This window comes from Argiope bruennichi, chromosome 1 (assembly GCF_947563725.1).
Source record: "Argiope bruennichi chromosome 1, qqArgBrue1.1, whole genome shotgun sequence".
NCBI classification, from domain to species: Eukaryota; Metazoa; Arthropoda; class Arachnida; order Araneae; family Araneidae; genus Argiope; species Argiope bruennichi.
Genome location: NC_079151.1, coordinates 54,626,811 through 54,641,483, shown reverse-complemented (window position 1 = coordinate 54,641,483; position 14,673 = coordinate 54,626,811).

The following is a 14,673-nucleotide window of genomic DNA, read 5'->3' as shown; positions in this document are numbered from 1 at the left end:
AGTTAATTTTTATTTTGGCAACTCGGATCAGCTGCTCATAAAGCTCATTATTCAACTATAAAGAAGTGCATCAAATATTTTTGTAACGCATATCCTGTTTTAAATTATCTATATTATCAAAATGAAAGTGAAATTAGAGGAACTATGCAGTTTAATACTTATCGAATTTCATAAATTATAGTTTATTCATTCCCTACCTATTACCAAAGAAATGTAAATATTAAAATGAAGAAACTTACCTCTTCGAAGTAGCGCTGAAAATAAATTTCACTTTTATGTATTTATGAATTTGTAAAAAGGCATCAAATTTTGATCGCCAGGCAACACCGTCCTTTAAAATGACCTTGACAAATACAACGGGAAATGTATAAACCGATACAGCAGACATTTGTTATGTAATCGTAAACGCACTATCTCTCTTCGAAACAAAATAACAGTTTTGATTTCTTTAAAATTAATTTGTTTATAAGTCACTTAAATGACGTAATCCTTCGTCATCTCCCTTTCTTTTCTTTCTTCTTTCCTTTCTTTTTTTTCATAGACACGTGAAGTGTGACAACATATATGTTTGCATTACATCTGTGTTCACACACGCCTAGTTAACGACCTTGATTTTCATAAGTAAATTCTTTCAACAACATTATTTTCCATTTTATAGGGGAATCGTAGTGCATGTGACCGTGAACATCTCAGATCTGTGTATGTGTTTGTGTAATCCAAAATTGCGTGCCATTTTACCAGGGATTCTGAGAATAGTTTTGAATGCCAAAATGTTTGCTACTGTTTCAGAAATACTATAATAAATTTTAAATGTTTATACTTTGAAGTAAAAAACCTCTCTATCATTTCAATATCTTTCCAAACTATGGGCAACTTTCGACAGTTTATTTTCAGCAGTTAATCTTCAAAAGAAACATATTTTTCGTTGAAATTAAAAGTTAACTAGTTAACTGTGAAATTTATTTTTAAAAATCCCTCAAGTCTCCCTTTTTAAAATCAAGGGATAATGCTTATACATGTCGAGCGCAATACAAATGTTTCCATAATAAAGTTTGAAAAAAATCGTAATAAGATGAATAAGATTTCATTTGTATAAGATAAAAAAAATTACATGTCGACCGTGCCAAAATGAAGATTTGGATTGACGTGTATACAATTCGAAAGCACTTAACTGGTTAAATAATATCTCTCTGCTCTTGTAAGTAATAGTACGTACGCGTAAGGGGAGGCAGCATATAAAATGAATAATTTAGTAGATAGATTACTTTCGGAAAAACAGAATTATGGAACAATTAAAGATAAAATAACTAAACCTTAATGAAAATAAATAATTGTTTAGCAAAAATCTTTGTCCTTCTTTTTGTGGATAAAAGATCATTTAATTTTGTCCTTGATAATTTTGAATTGCGAAAAAACGTTTTAGCCTCTGAAATCACGGCCAGTACAGTTGTAATATCATAATTTCCAGCAAGCTCTTCCCAAAAAACATTTTATTATTTTTAAAGCTGAATAGTAACATTCAAGTTATGATACAGTCATAGGAATTTTTAAGAGAAAAGTAACATTCAGGTTCTGATATAGTCATAGGAATTTTAAAGAAATGTTTATTAAAACAAAAAGCAATTTCATTAAGAACAATATCTAAATTATTTTTGTAATAAATTATCCAAAGCAATCAACCATGCTTTCTGATAATTTTGTAAGCACACAATGCTCTACATCATAAAATATCACATGGACACATTGACGATAAAAAACAGCAAAATTGTTAATGGGCCAGAATTGTATTCCAATAATATAATTCCTGGAAAAGATAAATTGAAATTATATTCAATAATATGACTGGCTGACATTGCAAAAAGCACATCATTTATAAGTTTTCGCTTCTGTTAAGAGTATCAGTTTTTTTCATATAAAATCTGAAATTGTATTAGAAAATTAATAATGAATTAAAATTAATAAATGAGGTGTAAAATGGAAAAAAATTAAAAAGCTATAGTTCCATAAACTTTGCACACGAGTAGATTCAATTTTTAGAATTTGAAAAACCATTTTATAATTGCAATGGGAATTCTATAATTTGTTTATTTCTTTTTTAATTTAAACGAATAATATTCATTATAAAGTATATTTTTACTAAGCAATGCCACATGTCTTTTTTTTTTGTAGAAATTCAAAGTTGAATTATAATTTTAAAAATAAAAAAAGGTAGCATCTTTTTAAATAATTGCCTTTACCATTTAATTCATAAAAGCATTTCATACAGCCTTCACTTTCTGATGCATTCCGCCAAAATGCGAATCACATCAAAATATTACTGATAACAGACACATGTAATCCGACATAAGTATATTAATCGTATTTTTACTCCCACCCCTCCTATCGTCACAATGCTAACATTTTGTTTTCGGGTCAAATAAAAAGAATGGAAAGAAGAAAGTACATTCCACAGCTTATCAGGTGTTCCGCACAGTATTTGCTAAACACCTTAAATGACCTCAAAAAAAAAAAAACATCGCGCGAGATATTATCGATAGTTAACTTTTCATCTAACGACACATCTGATTAATAAATTTTGTTCATTCAAAATGCGCATCAAGAACAGCAGTGGAGGGCCTCTATCACTGGCGGTATCAAATTTGTATTGCTGTTCTCGATCACGTGAATGAAGCCTGCCTTTCTCATGAAGAGCGAAACCACGTAGTTTGTTTGTTGGAATTAAAGACCTTGAGGATATCCGTAAAAATAAAAACATTGCACTGACTCCTATCACACAGGGCAAAAGAGTTGCGTAATACAATATGCTGTTTACAAACACTCAAAAAACGACAAATAGAGTCATCTTAAATTCGAATAATATTTGTGGATAGTGTATCGTTATAACTTCAATTGCAGATATCTCCCTTGATCTCTGTCCTTTTTATAGTACTATAATATAGTAATATAAACTAACAGAATGCTCTTATATTGCTTACCTCTAACTGAAAAATAGAAATTTTCTAATATTATTTTCATAAATTAAATTAGTCTCCTTTATTTTTTTTAAAGATATATCAGTAACTTTGTCCAGTCCTCCACTCTCCTATTTTTCTTAGCAACAATTAATTTTGATTCTAGACCAAGAAGAAATCTAAAAGTATACTAATAGTAAATGCATTTCTATTTACGAATTTTTTTATCGGAAGAAATTATATGCGAAAAGGTATTGCTTTAATACAACATTGACTGACATTAATCGGAAATTTATTTAAATCATATGTTAAATTCAAGATTGCGTTTTTTTTTTTTTTTTGCGCAAAATATTGATTTATATTTCTAAAAATTACTTGCACGAAAATTATTTCTTTCTTTAACATATTTAATGCTCCTTTTTAATTTTTTTAACTTTGAGAAAAATGTTGAAATAATAAAAAATTTTAAGCAATAGTAATGCAAGTTAGAAAAAAAAAGTTTGTTTTTGATAAAAAAAATTACATAGCTAAAATAAAATAGCAACAATGTGTGATAAGTGAGATTGTTTCTGATAAATGAAAGCTAAATATACAAAGTTTTATATTGTCGGACAATTGTTGTAAGGTTTCCATTTTCAGGAAAGCATTAAGAAAATTCTTAACAATAACCGACAAAATATAATTACGCCCCTAACATCTAACCCCCTTCCAAAAAAAATCGAATCGAGTATTTTATTATTTTCTTGACATCATCCATTAAGAATAATAAAAGACAATCAAAAGTTCATATATCCAGCAAAAATTCCTTAAATAATTTAAAGCAGAAACTTATCCATTTTTTAGGACCAATGAATTACATGCATATTCATTTAGAATTTCTTAAATATTTTTAAAAAAACACAGAAAATTCTAAATTCTGGAAAAAAATGCTATAAGAATAAAGATTATGTTTTTTAAAAAAAATTTGTAGGATTTTTTAAAATTATATTATATACTCTTATAAAGGTATAAAGTCAAAGTCAGTTACATGATATAAAGATTAGAAGATTAATTGAAAGATTCCAAAACAAAAAAATTAAATCAAATTATTGTGGCAGGCAATTTAATTGTTAAATTAAGTTTTAAAAAACTAACTTTAATAAAAGTGGTAATTAATTAGTTTATGGAAAATCATGAGAATTCCATTTTCCAACATAATCAGATTTTTTCGCATCAAAGAGAGGGAAGATCCTCTTATTACTATTTAAAGAATTTCAGCCAATTGTGAGACAGCGCACTGTGCTTGGTATCTCTGTTTCTAATTTTAGTAATAATAATAGTTTTATAATATGATAAAAAATAATATAATTTTAGTTCTAATAATAGTTTTTAAGCTTTGTGTCAAATTGAATCACAAAGGTTTAGTGCCCCGATAAACAACCAGAATTTTTTTCCTTTTCAAAAGATTGGTTGAAAAATTAAATAAAGCACTTAAAAGAGAATAAATATCATATTTGATAATCTTTTCATGAGTTATTACCTTATATGGCAGTTCTCAAATGATGAATTGAGCCGTTTATTTTGAAAATGGGGCAAGTCCATTTTTTGTTATTGCGATATATTTAAAGTTTTGTGTTTCAATAAATTTAAAAATATTGGTAAGATTAATATATATATTTTTTTGTATTTTGTGGTCCAGATAATGTAAGTTTGTAATCTAATAGTGTTTACAATGCTGATTAAAAAAATAAGAGTTTTATTATAAATAAATGGACTTGCCTTACTTTCAAAATTAATGAATTATTGTAAACGTACATTTAATTGGGAAATATTTCAGTTGCATCAGCCTTTTCTTAATAATAAAAACAAAATACTATTCAAATTTTTATAAATATTTAATCATTTGATAAAAAGTGAAACAATACCAAGAATATTTTTGTAGAAAATATAACATAACAGTAATTCAGTTTTATTAAAAATTTCAATGAAATTATATATTTTCAGTTTATACCCAAGTATAATTAAATTGAATTTATTCAGGATTTACAATTTTAAAATGTTTATGACAGACGGGAGGTATATATGATAATAGATCCATCATATCCTTGTATTTTTCAGATGTAATAAATCTCCTTTTTTCATACATAAAAGATAATTTTATATTTCTGAAATTACTTGGAATAATTTACCTTTCTCGTTGTGTTGACAAATCGATAATTTTAAATTCAAAATCTCGTTCTATCGAAGTTTTATTGAATATTTTGTATGGTGCTTCCCTTGTAAATCTGATCAAGCATATAGTTAATCAATTCAAGGTTTCTCTATCTATATTTTTCTTTCTTTTTAAACCGCTTTTTCCAGAGGTTGGGTTGAAAATAAATTTCCATGTTTCATTTCATGTACTAAAAATTTATTATGTTTTCGACAATTTTGTATTACTTTATAGTAATCCTGGGGAATATGCAAGGAACTGGTTTCTGGATTGAATAGTTATTGGATAGTTCCACTCCAAAATCACTATTGTTCGGTACAAATGAATGTCCTGACAACAAAAATTTGTGATCAATGATATTTATTTCATTGTCACCGGATTGAATAATAATGGAAGTAAACATATTACTATCGACTCACAAAATTAAGATATACTTTTTTATTATTTATGAAATACTGTACAATCACCGATTTTCAATATCAAAAATAGATAAATAGAAACAGCCTAGATTTCAGACATGATATCAAACGGCCACATTTCCTTCACCACACAGCAACCAGAGTTAAATTTTGTCCTAATATATTCGGTCAAATATAATTTCAATCTAAGATGGAATTGCACCACTTTCAAAATAAACAGATTTTCAATACTGCTAAGAGCTAAAGCTTCCATCTCCCAAATACTAGAATCTAAATTTTATTTTACTATAAATTTTTTACTCATAAAAAGATCATAACAAGTTTTATCTATAACTGCCATTATCCCCATTTTTTTCAAAAATGGACTTGCCCCACTTTCAAAATAAACTGCTCAATTATTCAATAATCTTATTTTTTTAAATACATAAATTTATTTTAATATATTTTAATAAATAAAAATTATTTTTGGATAGTCTTTTTCCATTAATAAAATACAACAGTATCAATATGAACTAATCTCAGTGCACGAGCCAAATTGAATATAAATTTTCTTTGAAAGGTCATAGTGATAACATTTCACTCTAGGATCTTAAATAAATGCCAGTTTATACTGCTCAGACGAGATAAAAAATTGGATCTGATGTGGAACTTGCTCGGTTGATAATAAATACAATGAAATCTGCTCAGTCAGCATCTCTTTTTATTTAATTTGTTAATTAATAATTTCTTGTTTAAAAAATTAACTTTTCCATAGGACAAAAGAGAAGCAAATTGCAAAATGTTGATATTATGAAAATTGAAATTTTCAGTCTTCAAAAAAATATTGAAACAAATGTTGAAGTATTAACACTGCGTAGTGTGGTTAATTGACTGAAGCAAAACAGTTTCTCTTCATCAAGCATTCTGCCGTTAGGAAGGTCAAAGTCAAGGCTGCGTTCCAGTTCAAGGATATGCGTTTATAATCTGGTTTTCTCTAAATATAAGTTTTTTTTTTTCGAATACAAAATAAGCATTAAGAAATACTGAGTATAGGGCAGACAGGATTTTATAAAAGTACAATTCATCCGTGGAGAAAATGCTGGCGGAATATTTTTTTCATAAAATTAAACGGAATTAATTAAAGATACTTAAATAAATAACACAAAAACAGAAGATTATTTAAACAATATATCGGTATTAAAAGCGTGAAATAAAGTATTTAAGCACTAGTATGGCCACAAAACAAAACTTTTTTTCCCCTAATGTGATTGTAAAAAGCACAATACTTTGTGTGGAATACATTTTTTATCATATATTAAAATAAATAATTTACTTTCAGATTTCAGCCTATCTGAAATATTTGATTAAGTTTTGAATGAGTATGAGAATTTTATTTTATAATTCATATGAGAATCTCATTTCGCTACATGACGTGGTAATTTATTATCAAATGAAAATTTTAATGTCTTTGAAGAGAATTTTTAAAAAAAATTAACAATCCATCGTGGCATTGTATAAAAACGCCGATTTCTATTTACTATTCATATTTATTCGTCTTATCGCATGAGTATGCCGCTAGAAAATAACTTTTATGCGTAATAATAAAATGTTTCATGTCAACAGGAAGATCGAGTTATCCTTTCTTCAAGGGCATATGCGAAAGAGGCTGGATAATTTCGAATTTAAACCGATAGCAGCCCAAAATAGTCCATATTAAGGCCATGAAATATTTCTTTCGAAAACAAATATATATAGCACAATCTATCCTTATAGATTTATATTTACAGAGTAATGTGAATATATATATTCTTTCATTTAAATTTAATTATAATTGAATTTTTATTTCATTCCAAGTCATTACTTAAATATCCATGGTTTTTAAGATTTTTTTTCCAGGATTCATGAATATATAAATGAGCAATCTTTCATTCAAATAACTTATTTATATATATTCAAACGACTGCAAGTTACCATTTTTATTAATATTAATTTTTGTCAAAATTTCAAAATAAATTTAAACACAATAAATTCTAAAAAGGAATCATTATTAATATTTTATAAGATTGATGAATTACAAAAAATATTTTGTCACAAAATGTTCATCACTTCTAACTTTATCTCTCCCTTTTTTTTCTCTTTATTGTTCGGAGAATTTCATCAAACTAATGATCGATCATCAAAAAACCACTTAACATCTATGATACAGAGTTTCCTCTTTGTTTTGCTATATATTATTTGTTATTTAATAGAATATCTCTACATAATCATGAAATGGGAACATAACTGGGAATTATCTGCCTACCTCCATTTTTTTTGGGGGGGGGCATTTATGAGATATAAATGGTGAACTACCTGAAGCACCAAACAAATGTTAGACTCTGTCTCTATCCGACCTAGTTGTGTCATTGTTCTTAAAGTAGGTATAGATAACAAGACAGTGAAAAAGTTCTTTGCCTTAACTTTCTTTAAAGATTAAAATTACATTTTTTTCATTATATCACTTAAACAACGAACTATTTAATGAACTAGTTTATTTTATCGAAGCTGTACTTTCAAAGTAAGGGTGAAACTTAGCAAAAAAGTTTATGTCGGGATGTTTATCTTGTTCCAACAACTCATGTACTTTCACGGAACTATTTAAGCCTTATCAATAACCTATTAATTCTGATGATTAAGAAGAACAGCCAATGAATTTGCTTCCGTAAACAAATGTATGCTTTTTACTTTCCAGCTCGAGGGAAGTCGATCCCAACAGGATAATTTCTGGGGGGGGGGGCATCTCCCTATCTTCCTTGATTTTCAATCTCTTATCGACTTTGAAAGGAATCGCTGTACTTTAAGCGATGCTAACATGTCTCCAATTTGCCTAATATCTGAGCTCCTAACAACCTTCGAAACTGTTTACTTGTTTGGCATGACTTTTGCTTTTTCCGCTTAACACAGTTATCGTCCGTTAGCCTTGAACTTGTTGTCAGGAGCGGTCAGAGACGTCAGATGTACTCTAGTCAATCGCCTTACTCTCAACGTCATTCTCGAACAGATGAGCTGTTATTTCAATAAGTGTTGAAAAAGCTCTATACATGTGACCGACCTAAGCAATTCCGGGATATACGAAGCTGACTCATTTCTTAGAAAGATAACACAGATAAAGAATAATTAATTCAGCAATGCCCGATAAAATAAAATTATACAAAAAATACAAATTTTTTGTATGGGAAATTGAGATTAATTAGCTGCTATATGTAGCCTCCTGGTTCTTGTGAAATTGTAGTTTTCTTCGAATTTAGAATTTGAGAAATATCTGCAAATTCGTCGACTAATTTATAACAATTTTATACATTAATAACCATTACTATACCTTCAATGAGACATGCATATTGTCAATGAAATTTTTGACAACGGGCATATATTTTTTTTTATAACGGACATATAACACTTGAGTCATCTTCAGGTGTTATATTCCTTTCTATTACACCTCCCCAACCTCGAAACTAACACAACAATTTAACGTGAAAGTGCTTCACATAAGAGAAGATTTAACGTACAATAAATGCATGTATGTACAGTTTTAAAATTAGTTTTGAAATATTTGCTGATGTAAAGGTATCGGTAAATAAAGATAAAATTTAACGCATGTTGAATGGTCATTAAAGATGATTAGAAACGAAATGTTCGCAGAATATCACCATTTCAAGGGGAAAGCTACAACAGAAGTTTTGATAATAGTACATGCCACTATATTTCATTTGTTTGGAATAATTAATTACACTGTATTTATTTGAAAACTTATTGACATGATTGAAGTTATTGTGGGAAAAAAATTATAGAATTTTGACTTATATTGAATACGAATCAAGAATTTTGTATACCTTCAAGGATCACTAGTTATCATAACTCATCTTACGAAACACCAATATTTGAAAAATATCAAACAATCCTTTCAACATAATAAAGTAAATAATAACTTTGTAATTATGATAATTCATATCTCTCACAGTGAAATGGATATGATAATAGAAATTGATTGTTATCCTCGACGTTTATTTTCTTTGGCCTTGAACATAAAGCGGTGTACTATGGCAGAATATCTGATAAAATTAAGTTGCTTCATTTTATCAAACAAACCACTTCAATAAACAAGGAACAAAGCTAGTTCCGTAATCTCTTCAGCAGATAATTTCATCAGTGTTTAGAATTAATTAAATTTAATGAACGATTTAAGGAAGCAAAATATTTTGGATCACTGCACATTGTTTGGATCATTGCACATGATTATTGTATCAATTATTCAGGGTACTTACTATACATTTAATTTGTGGATGTTGCCTATAATATTTAATTCAATGACGGCGTAAAAGAAATCTTTATTTAACGGAAACATTAAGAAGAAAAAAAGGAAAAAGATATAGGTGCAGTATAATAAAATACAGTATAATAATATCTCGTGCACGTATAATAAATCCGCTTGCAGGATCACGCAACTTACACTGGGACGTTATTAATCATAAATCATAATCATTAAATTTAATCAATTTTAATTTCAACTCAGATTGATCATTATTTTTAGGAAATTGAGGTATTCTCATCTTTTCATTATTAACCATAAGGAGAAAAATTCTTAATTTACAACAAAAAAACAACAAATTTATTTGTTAAGTTTTTTTTTTTTTTTTTTTTTTCGATAAAACTTTTTCAAAGCATCGTACCTAGAACATATCAACAGCAGCGAAAACTAATATCAGAGTAGAAATTATAGAATTTCACTTGATTTTGAGAACATTGCACCTTCTCATTATGGCTTCATTAGATTTAAATTTAATTTTGCATGATTAAAGAAAAAGAAGAAAAATTTGATTGGTGTTCAAAGAGACATTTTCTTGAAAGAAGAATTTTGATAACATTAAAGAGGAGGCTCAGGTAAATAAAAGTTAAATTAGAAAAAGGATTTAAGGATCTGGTCGTTATAGCATTATATTCATAATGTTTTTCGAATGACAAACAATCCAATACTCTACTTTAAGACAAAAGTAATATTTACTGAAATTATTTCTCTGGATTTAATAACGTTTAAATTTCTTGTGTTTGGGCCATTTAAATATTTGAAATACCTTTATATAAATGTAATACGCTTCATATTTTAATGCTAAAATTAGATCTGAGTCACATATTTTTTCAATAAGTAACATTCTGGTGTTTATATAGCTTTAAATTCAAAAAAAAAAAAAAAAATATTTTACACTCCCAGTTATTTGCTATGGGTTGTCGCAATAAAATTATTAAAGCTAGAGCTTGTTTTAAAGCATAAGTACATGAAGCACGGTATGCATTTAAAACACAATGGAGTCGATTGAAGGAAGACAGACATCTTAAAAATAAATGAAATTTGTATTTCTGTTTTCTCCGTTTAGGATAAGATCACAGATCGATGCTCCGTGCACGAGTTTTCTCTTGGAAAAACTGAGCGTTTCTTACATTTGGCCATGTGAGGACACTACAGCATTAGGCAGGTTTACATGATGACGTAACAGGAAAATTTTGAAAGTTGTTCCTTTGAAGGGACAATTATGATAAGGTTTTTAGCATAAAAGGGATGGGGAGGAAAGAAGTTTGTAAATAAAGAAAATAAAAAAGAAAAGAATCAAAGGGAATACCAAATTTATAATGATAACTAATTTTAAAGATTTTAAGCGGAGACTTAAGGATGAAGTGGATGAAGGATGTCATCAGGGTAATAGGTGACGTGAATAAAGATAAAAGCAGAAATATTTGAAAAATATAACATTTTATTAATGAAAAGGAACAACAGAAATTACAATTTAAAAGAATTGTTATAATTTTAGGATTTAAATAAACCATCATACATTATTATTATTCAACTTTTTAATCATAATTTTTTATGCTTTAGAAACTATCTGATTTTAACAAGAACTGGGAATTTTCTTTAAAATTATACAATTTACTGTCGGAATTGTAGTAAATGAGCAACATAATCCATAAAATTGCTTTGTATCAATCCTCCAATATTTTAAGCTCAATAAATATCTTCGTTTAAAAGATATACAAATGAAATAAATGCATTTTACGTACTTTTTAATATTCGGTTTAATCATTATTATTCTCCTGAACCAACAATATTCATTTCAAACCAATAGTTCTAAAATGATAGCGTTATCTTTTTAAGTGGTCTAGCGTTATAGATTTCAAGATAAAAATATAAAGGCGCATCAAAATATAAAAATAAAAATCATGATTAATAAAATAATGATCATTTCTTGTGTCATTTAACTTGGATCTTAAGTAAACTTTGAAAGAAACATTAAATTCCTTTTGATAAATCGCTTAAGAAAAAAACAACAGTCGTGAAAATTTCTCATACCCCAATGCCTTTTTTTTTTTTTTACATGGATGATGACAACCAGTATGATGTATGATGGTTAAGTTGAATTCGTCAATACAGACCTTCTCACTAAATTTTTATTATATTTTCACTCTTATACATATCTCACTACAGAAATGTACTCTTTGAAATAAAATTTTAATATTTAATGGAGCTCTTGACAATGAACTATCTCCAAGAGGTTAGTTTTTTAAATGGGATGTAACATAGTATCACATTATTTTAAGATATTAAATATATGACTTTTTTTTCATGTTTTTGAGAACGTAAGTCTAATATTGGACCTCTTTTATATTTGTGGTTACAGGAATCCTGATCCTAATTGAATGGTAAGTTTAAGTAGGAATGTGTCTCGTTCCTACAAAACGGCGAAGGCCAAATTTGGAAACGATGTAAGTTAATAGCTTGGATGGTTGTTAGCTGTCTTAATTCAATCCATGCTCTTTCTATAAGATTGAGATCAATTTTATAAGGAAACTATATCGTTTTTTCGACATCTGCATCAAACTACAAATCTATAAATTACACCTATACGGGGGGGGGGGACAAAAATGATTTAAATATGAGTTGGTCAGAATGACAATATTATATCAATGTGGATTGCCTATAATGTCAACATAAGCAGATTATAAAAGTATTTAATACCTTATAAAAGAAAACGAGGATTCAAATCAAAGTTCGAAATAATACTCTGTATGATTATTAGTATTTGTTACTATAATGCGATTAAAGTTGCAATTCATTCCTGTCAACAGCGTTTGATAGACTTTTCAGATAGCGATATCCCATTTATATGCTTGAATATATCGTCCCATTTATGACGCGTTACCTACTACTACCTACTAGTTACCTACTACTTTTAATATATTTTCTCTGTTTATTTAAATTAGATCTATTCTAATCAGAGGGCATAGTTGAAAGCCTCCTGAAAAAATGAAGATAACTACTGTAAATTAAAATCCAGTAATGCATTGCTTCTGTACTGTAATCGCAACCTTTTCTTAATTTATTATTTGATTATTTTCTATACAAATAGCTATAATTATTATTTTAGTAATGGGCATGTTTCGTGTTCCGTAACATACACATGTGCAACATTATAATGGCCGATACTTTATAAATCTGCATAAATATCTTGTTTTACCCAGATTTATTAAAAAATACGACACACCTCTTTCTAATATCTTATTTATTATGGCACGAGTCGGTCAAAGTTTAATTTTAAGTAGTAATATCACTTATCTGATATTAAGAGCAAAGTTTTCTTTGAAGCGCTCACCCCTGTAAACTAAAAAGATAAAACATAAACTAAATTTTTATCGTAATAAGCACTATCTACCAGGACACAGATTACAGCCTTTCGGAACGTAACTTCTTTCAGCACTGATTTCTTTATCAAGATCATAGTCCGAGGGGCGCGGACTTGGTCTTTGAAATACTAACTGCATATTTTTTTTTAAAAAAAGTTTATACTTTTGAAATATAGATAAAAATTATCTAGGAATGATAGATCATTAACTTAACAGAATTATAACAAAAATTAATTACTGTTCATATCCGGCTATTTTAGTAGGAAACATTAGAATAAAATTGGCAAAATAATCGCAATTCCTTTAAAGAGTAAGAAAAGCAATGAAGTTTATTTTCAATTCATTGTTGTAAAAAAATTGTAATTAATGAAATTTTAATACAGTCTAAGGAAATATAAAGATATTACAACAAACAGTGCTTGTATTAGGCGAATAATTCGAATTATTTTACCGGATGCAAATGGTTAATAAAAATATATGGTGAATGAACAGTTAAGATGTGTTAAATTGTGGTAGAATTAGAAGAATTGCTCATGCATTAAATTTCTCCTCAACGACGTAAATTACTAAGTATGAGAATAATTTTATTTTCTATTATCCAATAAAATTCAAAATCAAATCTGGTATTGAGCCATATTTGATACAGTTACAATGCCAAATCTTTTATTTCGGATCCGAAAAAAGATTCCAGAATATTTCAGTGTTTTATCTTGTATTATCGATTACATTCTCCAACAATTCTACCCGATCTTTCTAATCATGTAGAACAGCTTTAATTTATATTTTTTTATTTCTTTAACTTAATATGATTAGTCATTCCCAAATTTTATTGAAAATTATTCTTATATATGTAAAAAAAAAAAAAACAGTAAATGGTAAAATCGTTTAAATTTAGACACAAATTATTTGCCATGTTACTAACATTACCATTCAGCTGAAGCGGAAGAATATTCAGTCCGCACTTCCCAAACCCTCTTCCTCCTTCCCACACATTATTAGTAATCTTGCATTTTTAGCAATTTCTCGTTTCAGATATCGCTCTGATAATTGCGTGCAATTAAAGTTATGAATAGGATGCTAGTTCTCTTGAAAGTCTGTCTTTTATTTCTTTATATTTAATTTCACTCTTAAGAATGGCATTATTTGAGAGTATCATGTGATTATTTTCTAAGTACACTTTATAAAGAAAATTATCTTCCTTTTATTGAAATGAAGAAACGGTGTGAGCAGAAAGGCAGAAGAGAGATGGAATAACTTACTTAAGTATTACACGGGAATATTTTCTCTATTTATTTATTTTGCACATATAAAACTAATTTTTTTTTAAAAAAATGTCAATCTCAGGATGTAATATAATAATAACAATAAATTTCAAACAATTGAGCCGATTTTACAGTAATCTATGATTACCTAATAGTTTTTTCAA